Source organism: Oncorhynchus mykiss, chromosome 31 (assembly GCF_013265735.2).
Source record: "Oncorhynchus mykiss isolate Arlee chromosome 31, USDA_OmykA_1.1, whole genome shotgun sequence".
NCBI lineage: Eukaryota > Metazoa > Chordata > Actinopteri > Salmoniformes > Salmonidae > Oncorhynchus > Oncorhynchus mykiss.
In genome coordinates this window covers 43,496,575-43,523,183 of record NC_050571.1, presented here as the reverse complement: position 1 = coordinate 43,523,183, position 26,609 = coordinate 43,496,575, and the positions used below count along the sequence as shown (strand labels likewise).

Here is a 26,609-nt window from a genome sequence, read left to right as displayed (position 1 = left end):
AGGACACAAATAATAATAAGAGACTTGCCTGGGCCAAGAAACACAAGCAATAGACATTTGACAGGTGGATGAGTCCCCCCAAAAATGTTGTTGCTCTAACTGCCGTGTCTTTGTGAGACGCAGGATAGGTGAACGGATGATCTCCACATGTGCGGTTCCCACTGTGAAGCATGGAGGAGGAGGTGGGATGGTGTGGGGGTTCTTTGCTGGTGCCACTGTCTGATTTATTTAGAATTAATGGCACACATAACCAGCATGGCTACCACAGCATTCTGCAGCGACACGCCATCCCATCTGATTTGCACTTAGTCCCACTATCATTTGTTGTGTAAGGGCTATTTGACCAAGAAGGAGAGTGATGGAGTGCTGCATCAGATGACCTGTCCTCCACAATCACCCGGCCTTAACCCAATCGAGATGGTTTGGGATGAGTTGGACCGCAGAGTGAAGGAAAATCAGCCAACAAGTGCTCAGCATATGTGGGAACTCCTTCAAGACTGTTTGAAAAGCATTCCAGGTGACGCTGGTTGAGAGCCAAGGGTGTGCAAAGCAGTCAAGGCAAAGGGTGGCTACTTTGAAGAGCTTGTTTAACACTTTTTTTGGTTACTACATGATTCCATATGTGTTATTTCATAGTTTTGATGTCTTCACTATTATTCTGCAATGTAGAAAATACTAAAAATAAAGAAAAACCCTTGAATGAGTAGGTGTTCAAACTTTTGACAAGGTACTGTACATTTGGGAGATGTACACATACATGAACACAAGGAGGGCAAGACGGGCACTTGACTGGGACAGCTGCCAATGGCCCACAATTTTAAAAGTACATTTTATACCATTTATGGCCGCGAGGCCCAACATGTCTCTTTTATTTCTATCCATGTCTGTAAGTGTGTCTCTAATGTTGTTTGAGGATGAATACAAAATGTACAGTGTCAGACTAAGTTCCTGAAAGACTCTAGTGGTAATACAAGATGAGCTCTCACTGTCTTCTCTCTCTGTCTCTGTCTCTGTCTCTGTGTTCAGAGGAGAGGGGGATATTGGAGAGGGCTGGTTATGTTCAGAGCCTCACAGTGGGCGTGGCTCCCATATTCGTGGTGATTTCCAGTGTCTGCACATTCACTCTACACATGGCCTTGGGTTATGACCTCACTGCAGCCCAGGTAAGCACCTCTGTCAATAGCTTTTAAAGAATTAAGTGCTTTTTCAGGAACTGAGTGCTCTTTTCATTGCTTTGAATAGCTACCGGTAGCTTTTGTTGATGTTTGTATAAAATTCGTAGAAGCTTTTAAAGAGGTGGAATTTCACTAAATGAACTATGCTGGACCCCTCCTCCCTCTGCTCCTTTCAGGCCTTCACTGTTGTCGCAGTCTTCAACTCAATGACCTTTGCCCTCAAGGTCACGCTCTTGGCTGTACAAGCTTTATCAAGGGTTCTGTGGCAGTCAACCGATTTCGGGTAGAAACAAGACAGACGAGATCGTTGTACAAAAATTGGGAATGATTGTGGCACGAAGTCAGCTAGCGTTCAGTCAGCAAGGACTGTTGTCAGCACTTCAAAATGGACATATTAATTAATCAGCTCCTCATGCAAATTTTCAATGTCCATCTTATCATATCTGTGTCAACAGAGACTCTTTTTGATGGAGGACCGAGAGGTTGTGATGGCCAAAACGGACAGCCCTATGAATTCAGTGGAGTTCCGTGATGCCACGTTGGCTTGGGAGAAGGCCAAAGCTCCCACCAAAGCCATCACTGTCCACAAGAAGAAAAGAGGCGGGATGCGACGTGTACTGCGCAAGGAGAAACTGAGCCTGTATATCATTGCAGAGAAGGTCAAGGGGAACAACGAGAGTCCCAACGGACAAAAGCTCCTCACCCACATGGAACAGGAGAGCCCCCAGAGCACCATCTCCTCCACCCAGAGCTCGACCACCCGCCCGCCGCTGCACAAGACCCGGCATCGAATCGATCTGTGCGTCAAGAAGGTAAACGGCTCATTTACAAATATACACATGCACAAACACACTCTAAAGCATTAAGTCACTGGCACTGGACAGAAAAATGGATTTAGCCTGCAGGCACTTTCAAATATAGTAGTTCAACTCATGGAAAAAAGAGAGCGGCTGAAAGAGTAGACAATTATAGGGAGTCAAGGCTGTACCACAACTTTGCACTTCTTTCCTTTTAAATTGACTGAGTGCATTTCAATACAAATCCATAATATTACATCACTGGTATCATTCTAATCTGCAGGGGACGCTGGTAGGAATCTGTGGAGGTGTGGGGAGTGGAAAGAGCTTCTGTCTGCTCTACTGGGACAGGTGAGGATCTAGATCATTGGCCTTCAAATATCACCAGCTTACTGGGGGATTCCCCTACAAACCAGACAGGAAAATAACCTCACACTCAAAGTCAACAAAACTAAGGAGATGATTGTGGACTTCAGGAAACAGCAGAGGGAACACCCCCCTATCCACATCGATGGAACAGTAGCGGAGAGGGTAGTAAGTTAAGTTCCTCGGCGTACACATCACAGACAAACTGAATTGGTCCACCCACACAGACAGCATCGTGAAGAAGGCGCAGCAGCGCCTCTTCAACCTCAGGAGGCTGAAGAAATTCGGCTTGTCACCTAAAGCACTCACAAACTTCTACAGATGCACAATCAAGAGTATCCTGTCGGGCTGTATCACCGCCTGGTACGGCAACTGCTCCGCCCACAACCGTAAGGCTCTCCAGAGGGTAGTGAGGTCTACACAACGCATCACCGGGGGCAAACTACCTGCCCTCCAGGACACCTACACCACCCGATGTCACAGGAAGGCCATAAAGATCATCAAGGACAACAACCACCCGAGCCACTGCCTGTTCACCCCGCTATCATCCAGAAGGCGAGGTCAGTACAGGTGCATCACAGCTGGGACCGAGAGACTGAAAAACAGCTTCTATCTCAAGGCCATCAGACTGTTAAACAGCCACCACTAACATTGAGTGGCTGCTGCCAACACACTGACTCAACTCCAGCCACTTTAATAATGGGAATTGATGGGAAATGATGTAAAATATATCACTAGCCACTTTAAAAAATGCTATCTAATATAATGTTACATACCCTACATTATTAATCTCATATGTATACGTGTATACTGTACTCTATATCATCTACTGCATCTTTATGTAATACATGTATCACTAGCCACTTTAACTATGCCACTGTTTACATACTAATCTCATATGTATATACTGCACTCAATACCATCTACTGTATCTTGCCTATGCCGCTCTGTGCCATCACTCATTCATATATCTTTATGTACATATTCTTTATCCCCTTACACTTGTGTCTATAAGGTAGTAGTTTTGGAATTGTTAGCTAGATTACTTGTTGGTTATTACTGCATTGTCGGAACTAGAAGCACAAGCATTTCGCTACACTCGCATTAACATCTGCTAACCATGTGTATGTGACAAATAAAATTTGATTAGATTTTTTGAAAGCATTTGAGGTGTGTTTGACTAAGCCTGAAATTGGCACTTTTGGGACTATTCCATTGGTTCCATTGTACTGGGAAAAGGAAGTCAAACGCTGCTCAAGTATTTCCCTGAAAGTATTTGACTTTTGGCCCAGGTCAGCTTTACCTCTAGTATGTATTAACATGTCTTATCCCTGGTGTTAAACAGATGACCCTGCTGGAGGGCAACGTGGCAGCCAGTGGTGGCATTGCGTATGTCGCTCAACAGGCCTGGATCTTCAACGACTCACTGAGAGAGAACGTCCTGTTTGGAAAAGGATATGATGAAGACAAGTAAGATTGATTGATTTTGCGTATATAAAATCAACAGCTAATTGTCTGTAGTCCATGACAAACCACATTTGGATGTCATAGTTTGATAGTTTCACATTGACAAGGGCCAAAGACATTTCGAACTCATGGCTTACTCATTTCTCTCGACAATGACTGTTTCCCTCTCATGTTAACTCATGTCCTTGGCAGTGTTTCCTTATTAGGTATAATTCTGTGCTCGATGCCTGCTGCCTGATCCCTGATCTGACAGAGCTGCCCTATGGGGATATGACTGAGGTAATAGAGGTCTGATACATACATCTCTCTGTTGGATATCCTCTCAATGTGAACTATGGCCACACTGTACAATGCATAGACCTTACCAAAGTAGCAGAAAGTGGAATAACTATGTACAAGGCTAGTAAGTAGTACATGCGTTTATAGATGGAATGTTTTGGGGTGCACTGTAGTATTTTATGAGAAAACACAAGTGTTTATGTAACTATCTTTATGTCCTCATCTGTTCTGGCCTATGATGCCCATGTATTGAGAAATAATCCTTGATACATTTTGTCAACATTGTCTCAATGTTCTCACTCTAGATCGGGGAGAGTGGTGCCAACCTGTGGCGGGCAGCACCAGCGGGTAAGCCCAGCACGTGCCCTGTACAGCGAGCGAACCATTCTACTCCTAGATGATCCTCTCAGTGCTGTGGACACCCACGTGGGCTCTCAGCTCTTCCACAACGACATCCGCACAGTGTCCAAGGGCAAGACCATCTTTGTCACACAGCAGCTTCAGGTAAAATGAGCTACGGATCATCTGAATGATGTGAGATTCAGAATGATTTGCAGCAAATAAGTGACTTGTGTAATATGGCGACGTCATCTGACATGGTTTTATTCCTGCATAATGCATTAATGATCTGAATGGGCTTTCATAGCTAGTCTCTTTTGTATATCTTTGGGATGCTTAGTCTGAAAGGACTACTACTGAAAGGAAATGAGAAAAACCCTATCTAGACTTTGCTTTCTCCTCTATACAGTGGGGCAAAAAAGTATTTAGTCAGCCACCAATTGTGCAAGTTCTCCCACTTAAAAATATGAGAGAGGCCTGTAATTTTCATCATAGGTACACTTGAACTATGACAGACAAAATGAGAAAAATCACATTTTAGGATTTTTAATGAATTTATTTGCAAATTATGGTGGAAAATAAGTATTTGGTCAATAACAAAAGTTTATCTCAATACTTTGTTATATACCCTTTGTTGGCAATGACAGAGGTCAAACGTTTTCTGTAAGTCTTTACAAGGTTTTCACACACTGTTGCTGGTATTTTGGCCCATTCCTCCATGCAGATCTCCTCTAGAGCAGTGATGTTTTGGGGCTGTTGCTGTGCAACAGACTTTCAACTCCCTCCAAAGATTTTCTATAGGTTTGAGACCTGGAGACTGGCTAGGCCACTCCAGGACCTTGAAATGCTTCTTACGAAGCCACTCCTTCGTTGCCCGGGCGGTGTGTTTGGGATCATTGTCATGCTGAAAGACCCAGCCACGTTTCATCTTCAATGCCCTTGCTGATGGAAGGAGGTTTTCACTCAAATTCTCACGATACATGGCCCCATTCATTCTTTCCCTTACACGGATCAGTCGTCCTGGTCCCTTTGCAGAAAAACAGCCCCAAAGCATGATGTTTCCACCCCCATGCTTCACAGTAGGTATGGTGTTCTTTGGATACAACTCAGCATTCTTTGTCCTCCAAACACGACGAGTTGAGTTTTTACCAAAAAGTTATATTTTGGTGTCATCTGACCATACGACATTCTCCCAATCTTCTTCTGGATCATCCAAATGCTCTCTAGCAAACTTCAGACGGGCCTGGAAATGTACTGGCTTAAGCAGGGGGACACGTCTGGCACTGCAGGATTTGAGTCCCTGGCGGCGTAGTGTGTTACTGATGGTAGGCTTTGTTACTTTGGTCCCAACTCTCTGCAGGTCATTCACTAGGTCCCCCCGTGTGGTTCTGGGATTTTTGCTCACCGTTCTTGTGATCATTTTGACTCCACGGGGTGAGATCTTGCCCCAGATCGAGGGAGATTATCAGTGGTCTTGTATGTCTTCCATTTCCTAATAATTGCTCCCACAGTTGATTTCTTCAAACCAAGCTGCCTACCTATTGCAGATTCAGTCTTCCCAGCCTGGTGCAGGTCTACAATTTTGTTTCTGGTGTCCTTTGACAGCTCTTTGGTCTTGGCCATAGTGGAGTTTGGAGTGGGACTGTTTGAGGTTGTGGACAGTTGTCTTTTATACTGATAACAAGTTCAAACAGGTGCCATTAATACAGGTAACGAGTGCAGGACAGAGGAGCCTCTTAAAGAAGTTGTTACAGGTCTGTGAGAGCCAGAAATATTGCTTGTTTGTAGGCGACCAAATACTTATTTTCCACCATAATTTGCAAATAAATTCATAAAAAATCCTACAATGTGATTTTCTGGATTTTTTTTTTCTCATTTTGTCATAGTTGAAGTGTTCCTATGATGAAAATTACAGGCCTCATCGTTTTAAGGGTGAGAACTTGCACAATTGGTGGCTGACTAAATACATTTTTGCCCCACTGTATACAGTAGCTCAGTGATCATTGTGCAACTTGAGCTTTCACACAAATCTCTCATTGACATGTATGTATTTTGGCTAAGTTAAGGATCACAAGAATTTGGCCTGAATAGAGAAAGCTGAGGAAAAGGAGCCATATAGAAATATAGAGGAACATACTATATCCCAGGATTCTGCAACAGGAGAATCACATATATCACTGGTGTTGACACTCTCTCAGTACCTGGCAGAGTGTGACGACGTGATTCTGATGAAGGAAGGGCAGATTGCAGAGCATGGCACCCACAACCAGCTCATGGGAAGAGACAGTGACTACGCCACCCCTTAAACAGTGTACAGCAGAAGGTAATGCCAACCACACGGCGCACGTCCAACTAGCCTGGTCACATATCTGTTTGTGCTGTTTTACTAACAGATCTATGACTAGGCAAGACAGCACAAACTGATCTGGGACCAGGCTAGTCCAGCTCCAGCTCTCCTTTATGTAAAAACACCTTTCATCCCTCTTTACACAATGACATCATACATCCATCCTGCATAATTCATGAGACAGGAGAAGCCAAGCGGGTGGCTGGGAAATGTTAGCGTATACAAGGACTTCATTATTTATGCGTGCATTGATTTACCGGTGTCGCACCGCTAAAGACCCTGTCACCGATGTCTGTTTTAAATTACTCACTGGCCATTGTTATGGCTTCGCCAGGATTTGTGGGGTCTTATGCTGTAGCTCTCTCTGGCTTTTTTCCCGAGAACCTGGTGAAAAATAACCTGAAAAATAAGGAGAAGGGGGGGAGGAAAAGGTTGAGTCCACCACAATTGTCGCTAAAGTCGCCAGACCTACGATGGAGAAACAGAAAGGTGAGACTCGACCGCTATGGATAGAATGTGTTAAAGTGTTCCCTCAAACAGTTTTGGGGCTTGAAATAAGGAAATGACTCACATGGGTCTTTTTTTTTTTATTCCTTTCTTTATTCTTCCCTCCTTCCCGCCTTTCTTTCCTGCTCTTTACTCTCCAGACCAGCTCATGAAAGCGGAGGAGAAGGGCTCTGACGCCGTGGTCTGGGATGTGTACAAGGCCTTCATCAAAGCAGCTGGAGGCCCTTGTGCCTTCATCATCAACCTCTTCCTCTTCACCACCGGCTACATCGCCTTCAGTAACTGGTGGCTGAGCTACTGGATCCGCCAGGGCAGCGGGGTGATTTATTATATTATTTGCACTTGATCCAAATGATCATCCACTGGATTTAAATGATGATCCACTCGATCAAAATGATGGCCTTACACACAGACACACAATTAGGGTCAGATTACCATACCCCCAATCCTTATTAGAAACATTAGAATGAAAAAAAGGTGGCAAAGGGCAACTTCTGCCTACCTTGAGAGGGATGTCTCAGTACACTGTAGAGGCTATGTCTACCACAAGAAAAACGACTTCTGCGCATCACTGAGTTGTATTGGGGAAAGTGAGAGCATTAATCTTAACACGAGTAATTAAAAAAGAAACGCGGTAAACATAATTAAAACAAGGGACGAGCCACCGAAAAACAGTTGTGCTGCAAAGCTGTCGTCCATGTCAGATTTGAAGAATGCGTTTGGAATAGCGACATCATTCGAATGGCTGCTTCTTTCATGTATTCTATCTTGGACTCAGTACTGTTTTATTTATCTCATTCATTAGATATAAATTCAGTTTTTTCCGAGGCGGCCCTGTGTGTGTTTCCTTCATGGGGATTTGTTACTCTCATCTGCTCTCAGAACACATCATTAATCCTGGAGAACAAAACCAATGAAACGGTGGCAGCTTTGGCAAACGATAGCATGAGGCTCAACCCTCATGTTCAATACTACTCAAGAGTTTATGTGCTGACCATGGGAGCCGCTCTCTTCCTGAAGACAATGAGGGGGCTAGTGTTTGTCAAGGTCAAGCTCAAATGTCTTTTAGAGTGGTTCTTGTGGATTGTTCTTGTGGATTGTTCTCCCATCTCGATGTCCTGACCATTCATTGGCATGTCAAAGGAGAGTGCATCACTGGGTGCTTCCCAAATGGCACCCTATTCCCTGTATGGTGCACTACTTTTGACGAGCTCATAGGGTACCATTTGGAACGTTATCAGGTTTTCATTGATTAACACTCAGGCCCTTTCAAAGGAAAGCGGTGCAAAGTGGTTGTGGTAGAACCTTGACTCCCTCTAATTGTCTTATTCTTTCAGCCGTTTTCATGAGTTGCTCTACTATAATTTGTGTGTGCATGCCTCTGTGTGTGTGTGCATGCCTCTGTGTGTGTGTGTGCATGCCTCTGTGTGTGTGTGCATGCCTCTGTGTGTGTGTGTGCATGCCTCTGTGTGTGTGTGTGCATGCCTCTGTGTGTGTGTGTGCATGCCTCTGTGTGTGTGTGTGCATGCCTCTGTGTGTGTGTGTGCATGCCTCTGTGTGTGTGTGTGCATGCCTCTGTGTGTGTGTGTGTGTGTGCATGCCTCTGTGTGCGTGTGCATGCCTCTGTGTGCGTGTGCATGCCTCTGTGTGCGTGTGCATGCCTCTGTGTGCGTGTGCATGCCTCTGTGTGCGTGTGCATGCCTCTGTGTGCGTGTGCATGCCTCTGTGTGCGTGTGCATGCCTCTGTGTGCGTGTGCATGCCTCTGTGTGCGTGTGCATGCCTCTGTGTGCACATTCGTGCCTCTGTGTCTGCGCGTTCATGCCTCTGTGTGTGCGCGTGCGTGCCTCTGTGTGCGCGTGCGTGCCTGTGTGTGTGTGTGTGTGCTCCTCTGTGTTTCCCAGTCCATTTGGATATATGTCCCCTTTCCTTTGCTAAACTTTTCTGACAGCCCATTACAGTGGTCATGTCCCCACGTAATTGTGTGCCACTAACTTTCCAAAGATGGCTAATTTTTTTTTTTTACCCCTAGCTGTGACGTGAATGTGTGGGTGTTGGATATTCCATTAATAGATTTACTGTGTTTTCTCCTGCCAAAAGTAATTTCTGTACAATTGGCCAGACGTTTTTCATTGTTAACTTAGACATACGGTCATAACCTTTCTGTGTCAGCCTGCCAGACATTCATTTATGTATGAGTCGTTGACAGATGGGCTGACACAAACATTCCACTTGCTTAACAGCACAGTGACCAGGCCTGGCGCCAGGGGGCAGTTGAAATTGACAATGGGGAAACATTTTCCAGGGTTCTTGCATTTGAATTAAATTGTGCTTATATCGTGCTTTACCACAATAAACATAAAGTTCAAAAAATATATATTTTATTTCACCTTTTGTTTAATCAGGTAGTTGAGAACAAGTTCTTGTTTACAATTACGACCTGACCAAGATAAAGCAAAGCAATTCGACACATACAACAACACAGAGTTACACATGGAGTAAAACAAACATACAGTCAATAATACAGTAGAGAAATAAGTCTATACGATGTGAGCAAATGAGGTGAGATAAGGGAGGTAAAGGCAAAAAAGGCCATGGTGTTGAAGTGAATACAATATAGCAAGTAAAACACTGGAATGCTAGATTTGCAGTGGAAGAATGTGCAAAGTAGAAATAAAAATAATGGGGTGCAAAGGAGCTAAATAAATAAATCAAATAAATACAATAGGGAAAGAGGTAGTTGTTTGGGCTAAATTATAGATGGGCAATGCATAGGTGCAGTAATCTGTAAACTGCTCTGACAGCTGGTGCTTAAAGCTAGTGAGGGAGATAAGTGTTTCCAGTTTCAGAGATTTTTATAGTTCGTTCCAGTCATTGGCAGCAGAGAACTGGAAGGAGAGGCGGCCAATGGAAGAATTGGTTTTGGGGGTGACCCGGGAGATATACCTGCTGGAGTGCATGCTACAGGTGGGTGCTGCTATGGTGACCAGTGAGCTGAGATAAGGGGGGACTTTACCTAGCAGGGTCTTGTAGATGACCTGGAGTCAGTGGGTTTGGCGACGAGTATGAAGTAAGGGCCAGCCAACGAGAACGTACAGGTCGCAGTGGTGGGTAATATATGGTGCTTTGGTGACAAAAGAGATGGCACTGTGATAGACTGCATCCCATTTATTGAGTAGGGTATTGGAGGCTATTTTATAAATTACATCGCCAAAGTCGAGGATCGGTAGGATGGTCAGTTTTACGAGGGTATGTTTGGCAGCATGAGTGAAGGATGCTTTGTTATGAAATAGGAAGCCAATTTTAGATTTAACTTTGGATTGGAGATGTTTGATGTGAGTCTGGAAGGAGAGTTTACTGTCTAACCAGACACCTAGGTATTTGTAGTTGTCCACGTATTCTACGTCAGAACCGTCCAGAGTAGTGATGCTGGACGGGCGGGCAGGTGCAGGTAGCGATCGGTTGAAGAGCATGCATTTAGTTTTACTTGAATTTAATAGCAGTTGGAGGCCACGGAAGGAGAGTTGTATGGCATTGAAGATCGTCTAGAGGGTTGTTAACAGTGTCCAAAGAAGGGCCAGAAGTATACAGAATAGTGTCGTCTGCGTAGAGGTGGATCAGACTCACCAGCAGCAAGAGTGACATCATTGATGTATACAGAGAAAAAGAGTCGGCCCGGACAACAGGCCCTCCGATTTGACACACTGAACTCCATCCAAAAAGTAGTTGGTGAACCAGGCGAGGCAGTCATTTGAGAAACCAAGGCTGAGTCTACCGATAAGAATGCGGTGTCGAAAGCCTTGGCCAGGTTGATGAAGACTGCTGCACAGCCATCGTCATAACTGCACGATGGCGGTTATGATTTCGTTTAGGACCTTGAGCGTGGCTGAGGTGCACCCATGACCAGCTAGTAAACCAGATTACATAGCGGAGAAGGTACGGTGGGATTCGAAATGGTCGGTGATCTGTTTGTTAATTTGGCTTTCGAAGACTTTAGAAATGCAGGGTAGGATAGATATAGGTCTGTAACAGTTAGGGTCTTGAGTGTCTCCCCCTTTGAAGAGGGGGATGACCGCGGTAGCTTTCCAATCTTTAGGGATCTCAGACGATACGAAAGAGGTTGAACAGGCTAGTGATAGGGGTTGCAACAATTGCGGCGGATAATTTTAGAGGGTCCAGATTGTCTAGCCCAGCTGATTTGTAGGGGTCCAGATTTTGCAGCTCAGATTAATTTGAAGAAAGAAATGTAAATCATGGTCGTTGTGGATGTTGTTTCAAAGTGTAACACAACAAAATGGACAGCATTTTCTAAGGTGATGATTATTTCAAAATACACATATGCATAGTGGAGTTTATGTATACGCATAGGTGTATGATTGTGCCTATACAATACATAGCCTACCGCATATTGTGAGACAAAACCGCGACTCGTCAGTGAAGAGCACTTTTTGCCAGTCCTGTCTGGTCCAGCGACAGTGAGTTTGTGCCCATAGGCGACATTGTTGCCTTTACAACAGGCCTACAAGCCCTCAGTCCAGCCTCTCTCATCCTATTGCGGACAGTTTGAGCACTGATGGAGGGATTGTGCGTTCCTGGTGTAACTCGGGGAGTTGTTGTTGCCATCCTGTATCTGTCCCGCAGGTGTGATGTTCGGAGGTACCGATCCTCCATCTTACACGTGGTCTGCCACTGTGAGGACGATCAGCTGTCCGTCCTGTCTCTCTGTATTGCTGTCTTTGGGGTCTCACAGTACGTCTCACAGTTGCCACATCTGCAGTCCTCATGCCTCCTTGCAGCATGCCTAAGGCACGTTCACACAGATGAGCAGGGACCCTGGGCATCTTTCTGTTTGTGCTTTTCATAGTCAGTAGAAAGGAGAAAGGCCTCTTTAGTGTCCTAAGTTTTCATAACTGTGACCTTAATTGCCTACCATCTGTAAGCTGTTAGTGTCTTAACGTGTTCATAAATTGTTTATGGTTCATTGAACAAGCATGGGAAACAGTGTTTACACCCTCTACAATGAAGATCTGTGAAGTTATTTGGATTTTTACGAATTATCTTTGAAAGACAGGGTCCTGAAAAAGGGTTTATTAGTGAGTGAAGACTCGATTAAATTGAGAATAGTCTGATGAGTGAACATTTGATCAATTGATAAGCGAACAGCTGTGCAGCCAGAAGCAATAATTTTTTTGCCACTTTCTCAAATCAATAGCCTATAGCCGCATCGTGCAGCCCTTATATGTTTTGGTCTCTAAGACATTGAGGTTCGTATCATTCACAACTAAAGTTGCCAAATAACTCAATCTAGTGTATACTACTTTTTTCAAACTATCACTTTTACGCTCAACATAGGCGTTTCATATGCGCACTCTCTCCGGAATAGGAAAAATATTCTTTCTGTTTTATTCAGCGAAGTTCAATCATATTATTCTTACTATAAAATCATATAATATAAAATGCAATGGGACTTAGAAGTATATCTTGTCAGCTAAATGAACACATCTACAGCCTATGGCATGGAGAATAGCCATCCATGTAGGCCAACTAATATTCTGTTTTTCTAAAATATATTTTTTTCATATCCTAATGTTTCTTTAGACCTGACTAAAATAAATAATAGATTTATTGTGACGTTAATTGCAGTCAATTACCGTGAGACTCGGCAGTCTTGTGTATGACAATAACTGGCTGAGAAAATGTCATGACTGCCACAGCTCTACGCTATATCACAATAAGTTCAAATTCCTAGAACATTGAGTGTACCTCTATCGGTACCATGGACGGTGCCCTACACACTAAAGCAATGCCATTGAAAACCTGTAGGCCTATAGACTGGCTAAGGATGTCATTTTGCCATCCCATACCCTAGGTTTTTGCTGAAATTATGCCACCAAGATTTGGATAAAAAACAACCAGCTCGATTTTCTTCCCTTTTCAAAAGAGTTTCAGCCTCCTTGATGCTCTGTGGGACTTCCTGGGTAATCGATCATAACGTTCTCCCTGAAATCTTCTTGTAAAATCCCCCTCAAATGCCAGCTGGATTTGTTGAGCTTTCCTCGGGTGTAGCATGCTTCTTCTGTCATGACTGAACACGTTTGTCAAAGCGGGAAATATATTCTCGCAAGTAGCTGTGTACGCCCCAAAAGTCAATCCATGTGTCAGTGCGGTCAGAACGATTGGCATAGTGGAAAAATGCCCAGAGTACCATTGCAGGATATCAAGTGAAGGCCATTCGTCCTCATTGGAGCCGGAGTGGGCGATTTCAGTCTACAAAAACTGCCAAGCAACCGTCAAATCTGTTTTGTTTCTTTAACCTTTTCCACATATAGAAAGTCATGGCACTCTGGGTCAAATGCTCACAGGGCCTCCACAAGTTGGCTGTTGTGTTCGCGGAATTGTTCTTACATTTCACCAATGTTTGCATCCAAGAACAAGCTAGCTAGCATTAGCAACATAGCATATGTGTCATATGAGTGTTAGAATGTGTACATAGCTGTGTATGCTAGCAACGATTCTCTAATCTCTACTGCTGTTATGTTTTGCATTTGCTGCGTCTGGGTGTTTGGTAAAGCTTTCCTGAGTCCCGACAATCTGTTTACCAGAGTTATGGCTGTTTTGATGTATTTGTTATGTTTATGTTGTGTCTGGCGCCGTGTTTGAACACATCTGTGTTTCTGTATGACAGTGCACTGTTCGGGCTGCCAAGCTATTCCACCGCCTCATCCTGAGCCCCATGCGCTTCTTTGACACGACACCTCTGGGCCGCATCCTCACCCGCTTCTCCTGTGACATGGACGAGGGTGAGGCACCCAATGATTTGCCTTGACTTCATACTCAGCGCATTGAGGTCCCCATACAACACAGACAATCTGACAGTTCTCTCTCCCTCTCTGTATCTCTTTCTGTATCTCTTTCTATCTCCCTTTCTCTCTCGATCTCTTTGTCTATCTCTCTCTCCATCCACAGTGGACGTCCGTCTGGCCATGTATGCTGAGATGCTGCTCCAGAACATGACCGTGGTGCTTTTCTGCCTGGCCATGGTGTGCATCGTATTGCCCTGGTTTCTGCTCTCCCTCTTTCCCCTGGGAGCTTTCCTCCTCATTGTCAACCGTGTCTCCAGGTCAGGCTCCAACCAATCGATTTAGACGAGCAGGATTGGCTGTGAGTGTGTGAATGTCCATGCCTACTTGTGTTGATTAAAATAGAAGAAGTGTAGAGATGGATTAGGGTTCTGTAGGTCTTTTGGGTAATATACAAAATCAGTGGGAAGAAAACCATGTTTGATTCACAAGATATAAAAAGTGCAGCTTTTGTGGTTCACATCTAGCCTACTACCACACAATGCGTGAAAAAATACATGCGAAGAATGAAATATGATGAAATGGCGTGCAAAGTCACAACTCAACGACTTCTCGAGATTTGATATTCAACATGAATCATCTGAATCGCATCAAACTGGTTACCTCATTTAAAAGCAAACCCAAAAAGCACCCTATTCCCTATATAGTGCACTACCTATGACCAAGGCCCGCACTATAAGGGAATAGAGTGCTGGGACACGTCTCCTTTGTTAATGTGGTTTACTTTGCCAGTTGGTATCGATAGATGAAAGTACCAACTGCATAAACATGTTTGTGTAGGAAACCTCAGAACAAGGACAAGTGTCATGTTGTTTCATGCTCTGTCCTATTCCTGCCTCCTTCCCTCCGCTTTCTGAGAAAAAGGGATGATTCATTTATGGACAGATTTGTTATTCACAAGTGCAGCCAATCCTATCTATGGACCTAAAAGTAGAACTCCACCCCACCTTTGTCAATAAACCCCTCTCACTTGCGTCGTAGTTGTGTGGGTGTGCTGCTCATAAAATCAAACAGAAATCAGAAATGATTCTAAGAGCCCTGTCAGGAAATGGTTGTCCTGGGAAGAATTATACTCTGACTCCCTGTGTCCTCTCATCATATCATAGTCCACCAAAACGACGATTAAAACTAGTTTTTCCACCCCTCCACAAATGTCTTGTTAACAAACTATAGTTTTTTGCAAGTCGGTTAGGACATCTACTTTGTGCATGACATGAGTCATTTTTCCAAGAATTGTTTACAGACAGATTATTTCACTTATAATTCACTGTATCACAATTTCAGTGGGTCAGAAGTTAAACAATTCCAGAAAATTATGTCATGGCTTTAGAAGCTTCTCATAATTTGAGTCTATTGAAGGTGTACCTGTAGGCCTTGAAATACATCTAACTTCAAACTCGGTGCCTCTTTCCTTGACATCATGGGAAAATCAAAAGATATCAGCCAAGACCTCAGAAAAATAATTGTAGACCTCCACAAGTCTGGTTAATCCTTGGAAGCAATTTCCAAATGCCTGAAGGTACCAATACACATGTACAAACAATAGTAATTATAAACACCATGGGACCACGCAGCCATCATACCGCTCAGGAAGTAGACACGTTCTGTCTCCTAGAGATGAACGTACTTTGGTGCGAAAAGTGCAAATCAATCCCAGGACACCAGCAAAGGACCTTGTGAAGATGCTGGAGGAAACAGGTACACAAGTATCTATATCCACAGTAAAACAAGGAAGAAGCCACTGGTCTTGTATGTCTTCCATTTCCTAATAATTGCTCCCACAGTTGATTTCTTCAAACCAAGCTGCTTACCTATTGCAGATTCAGTCTTCCCAGCCTGGTGCAGGTCTACAATTTTGTTTCTGATGTCCTTTGACAGCTCCTTGGTCTTGGCCATAGTGGAGTTTGGAGTGTGACTGTTTGAGGTTGTGGACAGGTGTCTTTTATACTGATAACAAGTTCAAACAGGTGCCATTAATACAAGTAACGAGTGCAGGACAGAGGAGCCTCTTAAAGAAGTTACAGGTCTGTGTGAGCCAGAAATATTGCTTGTTTGTAGGTGACCAAATACTTATTTTCCACCATAATTTGCAAATAAATCTCATTTTGTCTGTCATAGTTGAAGTGTACCTATGAAAATTACAGACCTCTCTCATCTTTTTAAGTGGGAGAACTTGCACAATTGGTGGCTGACTAAATACTTTTTTGCCCCACTATATGTAAACTTCCCACTTCAACTGTATAACGCAGTGTTTCTCAATCCTCTCCTTGATCACCATCCCTAGATATTTCACAAGGCTGTTGTAGAAAAAGGGTGTTTCGTTCTCAAACAACATTGTTGGCTGGGGGTCACAGAGACACAGAGTAGAGATTCGAGAAATGCTGAGTGAATGTACTTTTTTTACCATCCCTAAAGTGGTGCTCTGGTATGTTTATATGTAATAGACGTTCCACTTCCTGTTTGTCTGGCTAGGGTTCTGATTCGTGAACTAAAGCGTCGAGAGAACATCAGCCAGTCACCTTTCACCTCGCACATCACCAGCACTCTCCAGGGGCTGTCCACCATTCACGCCTATGGCAGAGGGGATGACTTTTTGAACAGGTGAGAACAGAATTTGCAAGACAAGATGTATGTGCCTTTGAACGGGGTATGATAGTAGGTGCCAGGCACACCGGTGTGTGTGTCAAGAACTCTGACGCTGCTGGGGTTTTCACAATCAACAGTTTCCTTTGTGTATCAAAAATGTTTCCACCACTCGAAGAACATCCAGCCAACTTGAAACAACTGTAGGAAGATTTGGAGTCAACAAGGGTATCATCCCTGTGGAAGGCTTTCGACACTTTGTAGAGTCCATGCTCCGCCGAATTAAAGCTGTTCTGAGGGCAACTCAATATTAGGAAGATGTTCCTAATGTTTTGAATACTCGGTGTATAGTGTTCATAAGAAGACACTCCCTTTATCTGTCATTAGTGGTAAACTAATATATAACGTTCATAGTTAGACACTTAATGTATGCCTCACTAACAGTACACTAATATATAGCGTTGCTAGGAAGACACTTCCTTTGTCTCACAGGACATTTATTCAAACACTGTTAAGATATTGGTTTTGACAGTTCATTTCCAATGAGCTTAGCCCACCAGAAGTCTACCAAGTGGCACAATTAATGAGTTAACGTCCCTAGGTAACATTTCTTGGAGTTTGAGTTAAGTAGCATTTCATTTCTGCTGAGCTAATGTGGGTACTGGGCAGCCTCTATCATACAAGTTGGTTAGGGAAGCCAGCCTCCCATTGAAACCCATGTGTGCCAGGCAGGCTTACAGGTGAGGAGAGTAGAATCCTGGCTAGCACAGTACGTGTCCAGTTTACCAGCCCCTTAAAGGGATACTTCGGAATTTTGGCAATGAGGCCCTTTATTTACTCCTCCAAAGTCAGATGAACTCGTGGATAAAACATTTTTGAAGGAAGTTCCTCGCAATGACGCTAGTTAGCATTGGCTCGCAAAACTACCTCTAACTTCCTTCATACTAGACAGAGACATACAAATTATCATTGCCAAAATCCCAAAGTATCCCTTTAATGCATGTGTCCTTGGTTCAACATGTTTGGCCTGGCCTCCCTCGATTCTCACCAAGTCCCTGTTATTGGCCCTTTGACTCTCGCCAAGTCCCTGTTATTTGCCCGTTGACTCTGACTAAGTCTGTTATTGCTCTGTTCCACGAAGTCTGTTATTAGTCTGTTGACTGTTACGAACTGTTCTTAGTGGTTTGTCGCTGTGTATCTCAGGTACCAGGCTTTATTAGACACCAACCAGGCCTCCCACTACCTGTTTAGCTGTGTTATGCCCTGGCTAGCTGTTCGACTGGACCTGATCAGCATTACTCTCATCACCACCGTAGCTCATCGTTTTCATGCACAATCACATCCCCCCAGCTTATGCAGGCTTGGCCATATCCTACGCCGTGCAAGTACACACACACACACACACACACACACACACACACACACACACACACGCATGGACGTACGCACATGCAAATGCACACACAATGTTAGGGTTTATCTTTACTATGGTTTAATTATTTTGACTTCCCCTTTAATGGAAAGGTTTGTAATTAAGTCTTTTTGATGTCTTATTTATAATTTCACTGTGGGATTACTACAGGTGTGGAAAGGAGCTCCCTCTTAGGGAACTATGAATTGAAATTGATTGAGCTGAATGGAGAAGTATAGCCTTATCAGCATGTCTGTCTATAGGGGTCGTAAAGGTTTATGGTTTGTGCTGCTCCTTCATTCATAGGGTATCATTGCAAACTGGGATGAACACTAGTGTTGACGTGGGTCTAGGTTGATTGTAATAGGGTATGCGGGTGTTAATCATTGACTTATCGCTTCTCTTGCTTTCTTCTCTATCTCCTTCTGTCTCTCTCCTCTTCAGCTGAATGGTCTTTTTCAGTTCACTGTGAGATTGCTGTCAGAGACAGACTCGCTTCACATCAGTGGAGAGGATCAATCATTATATAAAGGTAGGTAGGTAGGCCTAATGACACCAGGGAGTGCTGCCAACAGTCGGGGGAAGGTTGTTGATTGGCTGAACCATGTGTGGCTGAATCGAAAGTACACACATGCTGAGTCTGACACAAACACACACCTATAGATTTAACACAGCAGGACACAAGCACAGATGAAGCAACAACACTTACACAGGGACAGCATACTCGCAAGTAGGCACACACACACACAATACACATTCCTGCGTACGGTGCACCAACACAACATCCCAATAACACAATGACATCCCAGCAGGAAGCAGATATAGAACCCAGTGTGTGGCCCGTCACACATCACAGGACCTGTTTCACACCACTCATCATAAGGTAAACTTTTTCTTATAGCGCCAACAAGCTTTTGGAGATCTATAAATACATTTTCTGTTAAAAAGGTGGTTTCGCTTCTTGGGATTGGAGCTACAGAGATCAACACTCAACACTCAAGCACCAGTGACTCGGTGAATAAAAAAGTGGTCAGATGAAGAAGATGCTAAACTACAGGACTGTTTTGCTAGCACAGACTGGAACATGTTCCGGGATTCTTCCGATGGCATTGAGGAGTACACCACATCAGTCACATGGCTTCATCAATAAGTGCATCGATGACGTCAACCAGAAGCCATGGATTACAGGCAACATCCGCATTTTCTGAGCTAAAGGGTAGTGCTGTCGCTTTCAAGAAGCGGGACTCTAAACCCGGAAGTTTATAAGAAGTCCCGCTATGCCCTCCGACGAACCATCAAACAGGCAAAGCGTCAATACAGGACCTAGATTGAATCGTTCTACACCGGCTCCGACGACCGTTGGATGTGGCAGAGCTGGGAAAATATTAGACTACAAAAGGAAGCACAGCTAAATTACTTAAATGCTCATTTTCAGGCAAGTAATACTGAAACATGCATGATAGCATCAGCTGTTCCGGACAACTGTGATCACGCTCTCCGTAGCCGATGTGAGTAAGACCTTTAAACAGGTCAACATTCAGGGACAGACAGATTACCAGGACGTGTACTCCACGCATGCGCTGACTAACTGACAAGTGTCTTCACTGATATTTTCAAACTGAGTCTGTAATACCAACATGTTTCAAGCAGACCACCCTGTGCCCAAGAACACTAAGGTAAGCTGCCAAAATGACTACCGACCAGTAGCACTCACGTCTGTATCCATTTCTTTGAAAGGCTGGTTATGGCTCACATCAACACCCTTATCCCAGAAACCTTAGACCCACTACAATTTGCATACCGTCTCAACAGATCCACAGATGATGCAATCTCTATTGCACCCCACACTGCCCTTTCCCACCTCGACAAAAGGAACTCCTATGTGAGAATGCTATTAATAGACTATAGCTCAGTGTTCAACAACATAATGCCCTGAAAGCTCATCACTAAGCTAAGGACCCTGGGACTAAACATCTCCCGCTGCAACTGGATCCTGGACTTCCTGACGGGCCGCCCCCAGGTGGTAAGGGTAGGCAACAACACATCCGCCACACTGATCCTCAACATGGGGGCCCCTCAGTGGTGCATGCTCAGTCCCCTAATGTACTCCCTGATCTCTCATGACTGCATGGCAATGCATAACTCCAACACCATCATCAAGTTTGCCGATGATACAACAGTGGTAGGCCTGATCACCGACAACAATCAGACAGCCTATAGGGAGGAGGCCAGAGACCTGGCCGTGTGGTGTCAGGACAAAAACCTCTCCCTCAACGTGATCAAGACAAAGGAGATGATTGTGGACGACAGGAAAAGGAGGACCGAGCACGCCCCCATTCTCATCGACGGGGCTGTAGTGGAGCAGGTTGAGAGCTTCATGTTGCTTGGTGTCTACATCACCAACAAACTCATGGTCCAAACACACTAAGACAGTTGTGAAGAAGGCATGACAAAGCCAATTCCCCCTCAGGAGACTGAAAAGATTTGGCCTGGGTTCTCAGCTCCTCAAAAGGTTTTACAGCTGCACCATCAAGAGCATCCTGACTGGCAACTGCTTGGCCTCCGACCGCAAGGCACTACAGAGGGTAGTGTGTACGTCCCAGTACATCACTGGGGCCAAGCTTCCTGCCATCCAGGACTTCTATACCAGGTGGTGTCAGAGGAAGGCCCTAAAAATTGTCAAAGACTCCAGCCACTCTAGACATGGACTGTTCTCTCTGCTATCGCACGCCAAGTGGTACTGGAGCGCCAAGTTTAGGTCCAAAAGGCTTCTTAACAGCTTCTACCCCTAAACAGATAATCAAAGGGCTACCCAGACTCCTCTTGTATGCTGCTGCTACTCTCTATTTATTATCTATGCATAGTCACTTTAACTCGATCTACATGTACATATTACCTTGACTAACCGGTGCCCCCGCACATTGACTCTGTCCGTCTGCCCCCTACATATAGCCTCGCTATTGTTATTTTACTGCTGCTGTTTAATTATTTGTTACTTTTATTTTCCATTTTTTACGGTACACTTGTTTTTCTTAACTTAAAGCATTGTTGGTTAAGGGCTTGTAAGTAAGCATTTCACTGTAAGGTCTGTAATACCTGTTGTATTCAGCGCATGTGACAAATAAAATTTGATATTGGATTAAAAAAATTCTGTCAGAGCTTGGAGGGTGAGGCACCAAGACAGATCAGTGGGACATCCTCTCCTGCTCCCTGCTGGCCAGATAAGGGACAGATCTCCTTCCAGGACGTGGAGATGTGTTACCAGGACAACCTGCCACTGGTACTCAAGAAGCTCTCCTTTAACATCCTGCCAGAGGAGACCATCAGCATTGTGGGTCGCACAGGCTCAGATACTCACCATCCTTTATTCCCATGTATCATTTTACATCAGTACTGTTTCATTTTATAGTCCTATTTCCCCGCTGGTGTTTACCTGGTATTTACTAAGAAATCATTTGTATTGGTGTTTTTGTTTTTGAATGATTTTCATAGAAGCAAAGAAGTAATCCTTATCCAGTTTAACCACATCAACATGTGAAGATTACAGTTATCATGTATCTGAACTAATCATAGGTATGCTGAATAGTTCACTCACAACCCCGTTACTATCTGTCCATGGAAGTCCTCACTGGGCGTATCTCTCTTCAGACTGGTGGAGCTGACTGGGGGCTCCATCACCATCGACGGCATCAACATTGCCCAGATTGGATTGGACGACCTGAGAAGCAAGCTGTCAATCATTTCCCAGGAGCCCGTTCTCTTCATTGGCACCATCAGGTATGTATGAATGATTTACCGAAGTTTCCCCTATGTACATATCTAGAATCAGCTTCCCCTCCCCCAATCCTAACCTTAACCATTAGTGGGAAAATGTACTGACTCCAGATCAGTGTCTGATTCTTTATTCTTATTTTTTCTTACCAAATAGGTCCAATCTGAACCCATGGAATAAATACTCAGATGCTCAGATCTGGGATGCACTTGAGAAGACGCATATAAAGGAGGTGGTAAGTAGGGATATATGGTCAATGGAAGCATAAATAGAGACCCCAAATATAATGATAAATGTCTGTTCAAAAATTTCAAGTAGTCCTTTTTTTATAATTTTTTTTATTTATTATTTATTACAAAAAACACAAGGAAGGGGTAACATTAAAGTATTAGAACATGAAGGACAAACAATACAGCATCAACACACTATCAAACATGTATCAGTCTTTCTGCAACAGAGCCATACTTATGTGTGAGGGTGATATAAAATATATGTAATAGTTTCCTTGATCATGATCACAACCTTGTGAAACCCTCCAAGATCCCCCCCCCCCCCCCCCCCCCAGTTCCCCAATAGCTGTCCCTCATCCATTCGAGACCCCTCCCACCGGAAGAAAAGCAATTAACACAATTAATTCCATTCTCCACCCCCAAGAACTCCCCAATGCACCAACAACCAAGAGAATGAACTAAAGAGAAAAAAGGAAAAGACAGAAGAAACCAACAATGCAATTTTTTAAACAAAATAATAATTTTAAAACAAAGTACATCAAGGACAACTGAAATCATTACAGCAATGCCTACTTTATATGTTTGTGTGCATGTTTGGCACTATTACATGTATGTGTGTGTTCTTGTATGTGTTTATTTGAGAGTGTGTGTGTGTGTGTATATATGTATATGTATATATGTATGTATGTAAGTATGTATGTATATGTATGTATATGTATGTACAGTGCCTTGCGAAAGTATTCGGCCCCCTTGAACTTTGCGACCTTTTGCCACATTTCAGGCTTCAAACATAAAGATATAAAACTGTATTTTTTGTGAAGAATCAACAAGTGGGACACAATCATGAAGTGGAACGACATTTATTGGATATTTCAAACTTTTTTAACAAATCAAAAACTGAAAAATTGGGCGTGCAAAATTATTCAGCCCCCTTAAGTGAATACTTTGTAGCGCCACCTTTTGCTGCGATTACAGCTGTAAGTCGCTTGGGGTATGTCTCTATCAGTTTTGCACATCGAGAGACTGACATCCTTGCAAAACAGCTCGAGCTCAGTGAGGTTGGATGGAGAGCATTTGTGAACAGCAGTTTTCAGTTCTTTCCACAGATTCTCGATTGGATTCAGGTCTGGACTTTGACTTGGCCATTCTAACACCTGGATATGTTTATTTTTGAACCATTCCATTGTAGATTTTGCTTTATGTTTTGGATCATTGTCTTGTAGGAAGACAAATCTCCGTCCCAGTCTCAGGTCTTTTGCAGACTCCATTAGGTTTTCTTCCAGAATGGTCCTGTATTTGGCTCCATCCATCTTCCCATCAATTTTAACCATCTTCCCTGTCCCTGCTGAATAAAAGCAGGCCCAAACCATGATGCTGCCACCACCATGTTTGACAGTGGGGATGGTGTGTTCAGCTGTGTTGCTTTTACGCCAAACATAACGTTTTGCATTGTTGCCAAAAAGTTCAATTTTGGTTTCATCTGACCCGAGCACCTTCATCCACATGTTTGGTGTGTCTTCCAGGTGGCTTGTGGCAAACTTTAAACAACACTTTTTATGGATATCTTTAAGAAATGGCTTTCTTCTCGCCACTCTTCCATAAAGGCCAGATTTGTGCAATATACGACTGATTGTTGTCCTATGGACAGAGTCTCCCACCTCAGCTGTAGATCTCTGCAGTTCATCCAGAGTGATCAAGGGCTGAAAGTTTAGAGGGACGGCCAGGTCTTGGTAGATTTGCAGTGGTCTGATACTCCTTCCATTTCAATATTATCGCTTGCACAGTGATCCTTGGGAAATCTTTTTGTATCCAAATCCGGCTTTAAACTTCTTCACAACAGTATCTCGGACCTGCCTGGTGTGTTCCTTGTTCTTCATGATGCTCTCTGCACTTTTAACGGACCTCTGAGACTATCACAGTGCAGGTGCATTTATACGGAGACTTGATTACACACAGGTGGATTGTATTTATCATCATTAGTCATTTAGGTCAACATTGGATCATTCAGAGATCCTCACTGAACTTCTGGAGTTTGCTGCACTGAAAATAAAGGGGCTGAATAATTTTGCACGCCCAATTTTTCAGTTTTTGATTTGTTAAAAAAGTTTGAAATATCCAATAAATGTCGTTCCACTTCATGATTGTGTCCCACTTGTTGTTGATTCTTCAAAAAAAATATCTTATATCTTTGTTTGAAGCCTGAAATGTGGCAAAAGGTCGCAAAGTTCAAGGGGGCTGAATACTTTCGCAAGGCACTGTATATGTATGTATATGTGTGTGTGTGTGTGTGTGTGTGTGTATATATATATAGTAGTCTTTATGTTGGCATCATAGTATAGTATAAGGCAATGCATATATACTATCTTCAGATAAAGTGTTATTACTGCTGAGAGTAATTGATAACAAATCCTAGACCTGTTTAAGATTAAAAATCCCCTCTAGAGTTGTTGGAACAGTTGAAAAACGATATCTGTGGCTTGTTTTGACTTAATTTTGTCTACCATCATATTCAGATCAGCCAACTGCCCCTTTCCCTCCAGTCTGAGGTGACAGAGAACGGAGAGAACTTCTCAGTAGGAGAGGGACAACTACGGTGTGTGGCAAGAGCACTGCTTAGACACAGCAAGGTAAACGCACGCACGCACACACACACACTAGTGTCACATCTCTTTCTCTCCACACCACACACAAACACACAGACACACAGTACAACAGATGAGTGCAGTTAAAATAAAATAAATCTATGTTACCACATAGGAAAGCTTGTGTGCATCACATCCTACTTTTTGAGGTTGTCACATAAGAACATTGAGAATGTAAGGCAGCAACTTCCCAAAGGCGTAACATTGCCACCACATGGCTTCTATTGTTATTTCACTTTGATTCTGTAGAATGCAGTTGGAAATACGAACAACTGAGGATGACAAAAGACGTTGCATTTAGGGACTAGTCTTACATTAGTTATAACACTCCTTAATTAAGATTATAATATTTATGTCCATGTTCAAAGAACCAACACTGTTTTTCCATTCTTTCCAATATTACTACTTCCTTATTCTGCCAACCTTAGAGATTGAACCATTCTCTGCAAAGTGTGCTTAAATGTGACATGTGTTGGGGGTTGCCAGAACTTGCTGTTGGACGAGGCGATGGCAGCCATTGACACAGAGACAGACCGGCTGATTCAGGACACCATCCATGAGTCGTTCAGCAGCTGCACCACGCTGATCATCGCCCATCGCCTCAATACAGTGATGAGCTGTAACAGGATCATGGTGTTGGACCAGGGACAGGTGGGTCTTCTGCACCATAGAAATATACAATGTCTCAAATAGCACCCTATTCCCTATGTAGTGCACTACTTTTGACCTGGGACTATAGGGTTCTGGTCAAAAGTAGCTCAAATCTATTGAATCATGTGAAAGGTGGGCTAATATACTAAACAAAATATTTGATATACTACATTATACTTAAGGGCACATTTCTGTTGTGAGTCAAAAGACTTGTTGGTCATAAAATACTTTATTTATTTTCTCAATTCCACAACAGATGTTGGAATTCGACACCCCTGCTGCTCTGCTGGCAGACGTCAACTCCAGATTCCGGGCCATGTTCGAGGCATTTGACGGCAAGCTCAGTAACACAAAGAAGTGACCCCAGTCGTTGAATAGGTACAAAAGAGCTCTTGTAAAACAGGCAATGCAGCAGAGGACCTCACTTGCACAAACTTTGAAGATGAACATCTCAATCTTTCCATGAAGCGAGGAAGATGTTATTTTAAAGGGCAATAGTAGAGGTTCTTACAATTACTGCTAAATCTAGAGAAGTCTGTTGATATCAAAAACCAATGATGGCTTCATGACAATGATGACAATGTTCCAAAAGATGCATCAAAGATGTGGATCTAAGGAAAGTTGGGAGTGTCATACCTGCTGACTTTTGCTGCTGTGTGGAAAGATAATTTCTCTGAGGCCAAAAAAGCAAGTGCAAACAAAGGGGAACATATCCATGACACTACAGTGGCACTTTAAATTCCATGATAATGTTGCTCTAGAGGGCTATCAATGAGACTCGGAAGAGAACATTCTATATGTGTTTTACTGATATACAGTGCCTTGCGAAAGTATTCGGCCCCCTTGAACTTTGCGACCATTTAGGTCAACATTGGATCATTCAGAGATCCTCACTGAACTTCTGGAGAGAGTTTGCTGCACTGAAAGTAAAGGGGCTGAATAATTTTGCACGCCCAATTTTTCAGTTTTTGATTTGTTAAAAAAGTTTGAAATATCCAATAAATGTCGTTCCACTTCATGATTGTGTCCCACTTGTTGTTGATTCTTCACAAAAAAATACAGTTTTATATCTTTATGTTTGAAGCCTGAAATGTGGCAAAAGGTCGCAAAGTTCAAGGGGGCCGAATACTTTCGCAAGGCACTGTAATTAGAAGGAAACCTACAGGTAAGTGCCAAAATAAAGGA

The 26,609-nt window shown here is 43.4% G+C and overlaps 1 pseudogene; it reads left to right on the top strand.

The window, feature by feature from the left end:
- LOC110504166 overlaps positions 1-26,325 on the top strand; it is a 38,871-nt pseudogene extending 12,546 nt beyond the window's left edge.
- The last annotated feature ends 284 nt before the right edge of the window (positions 26,326-26,609 follow it).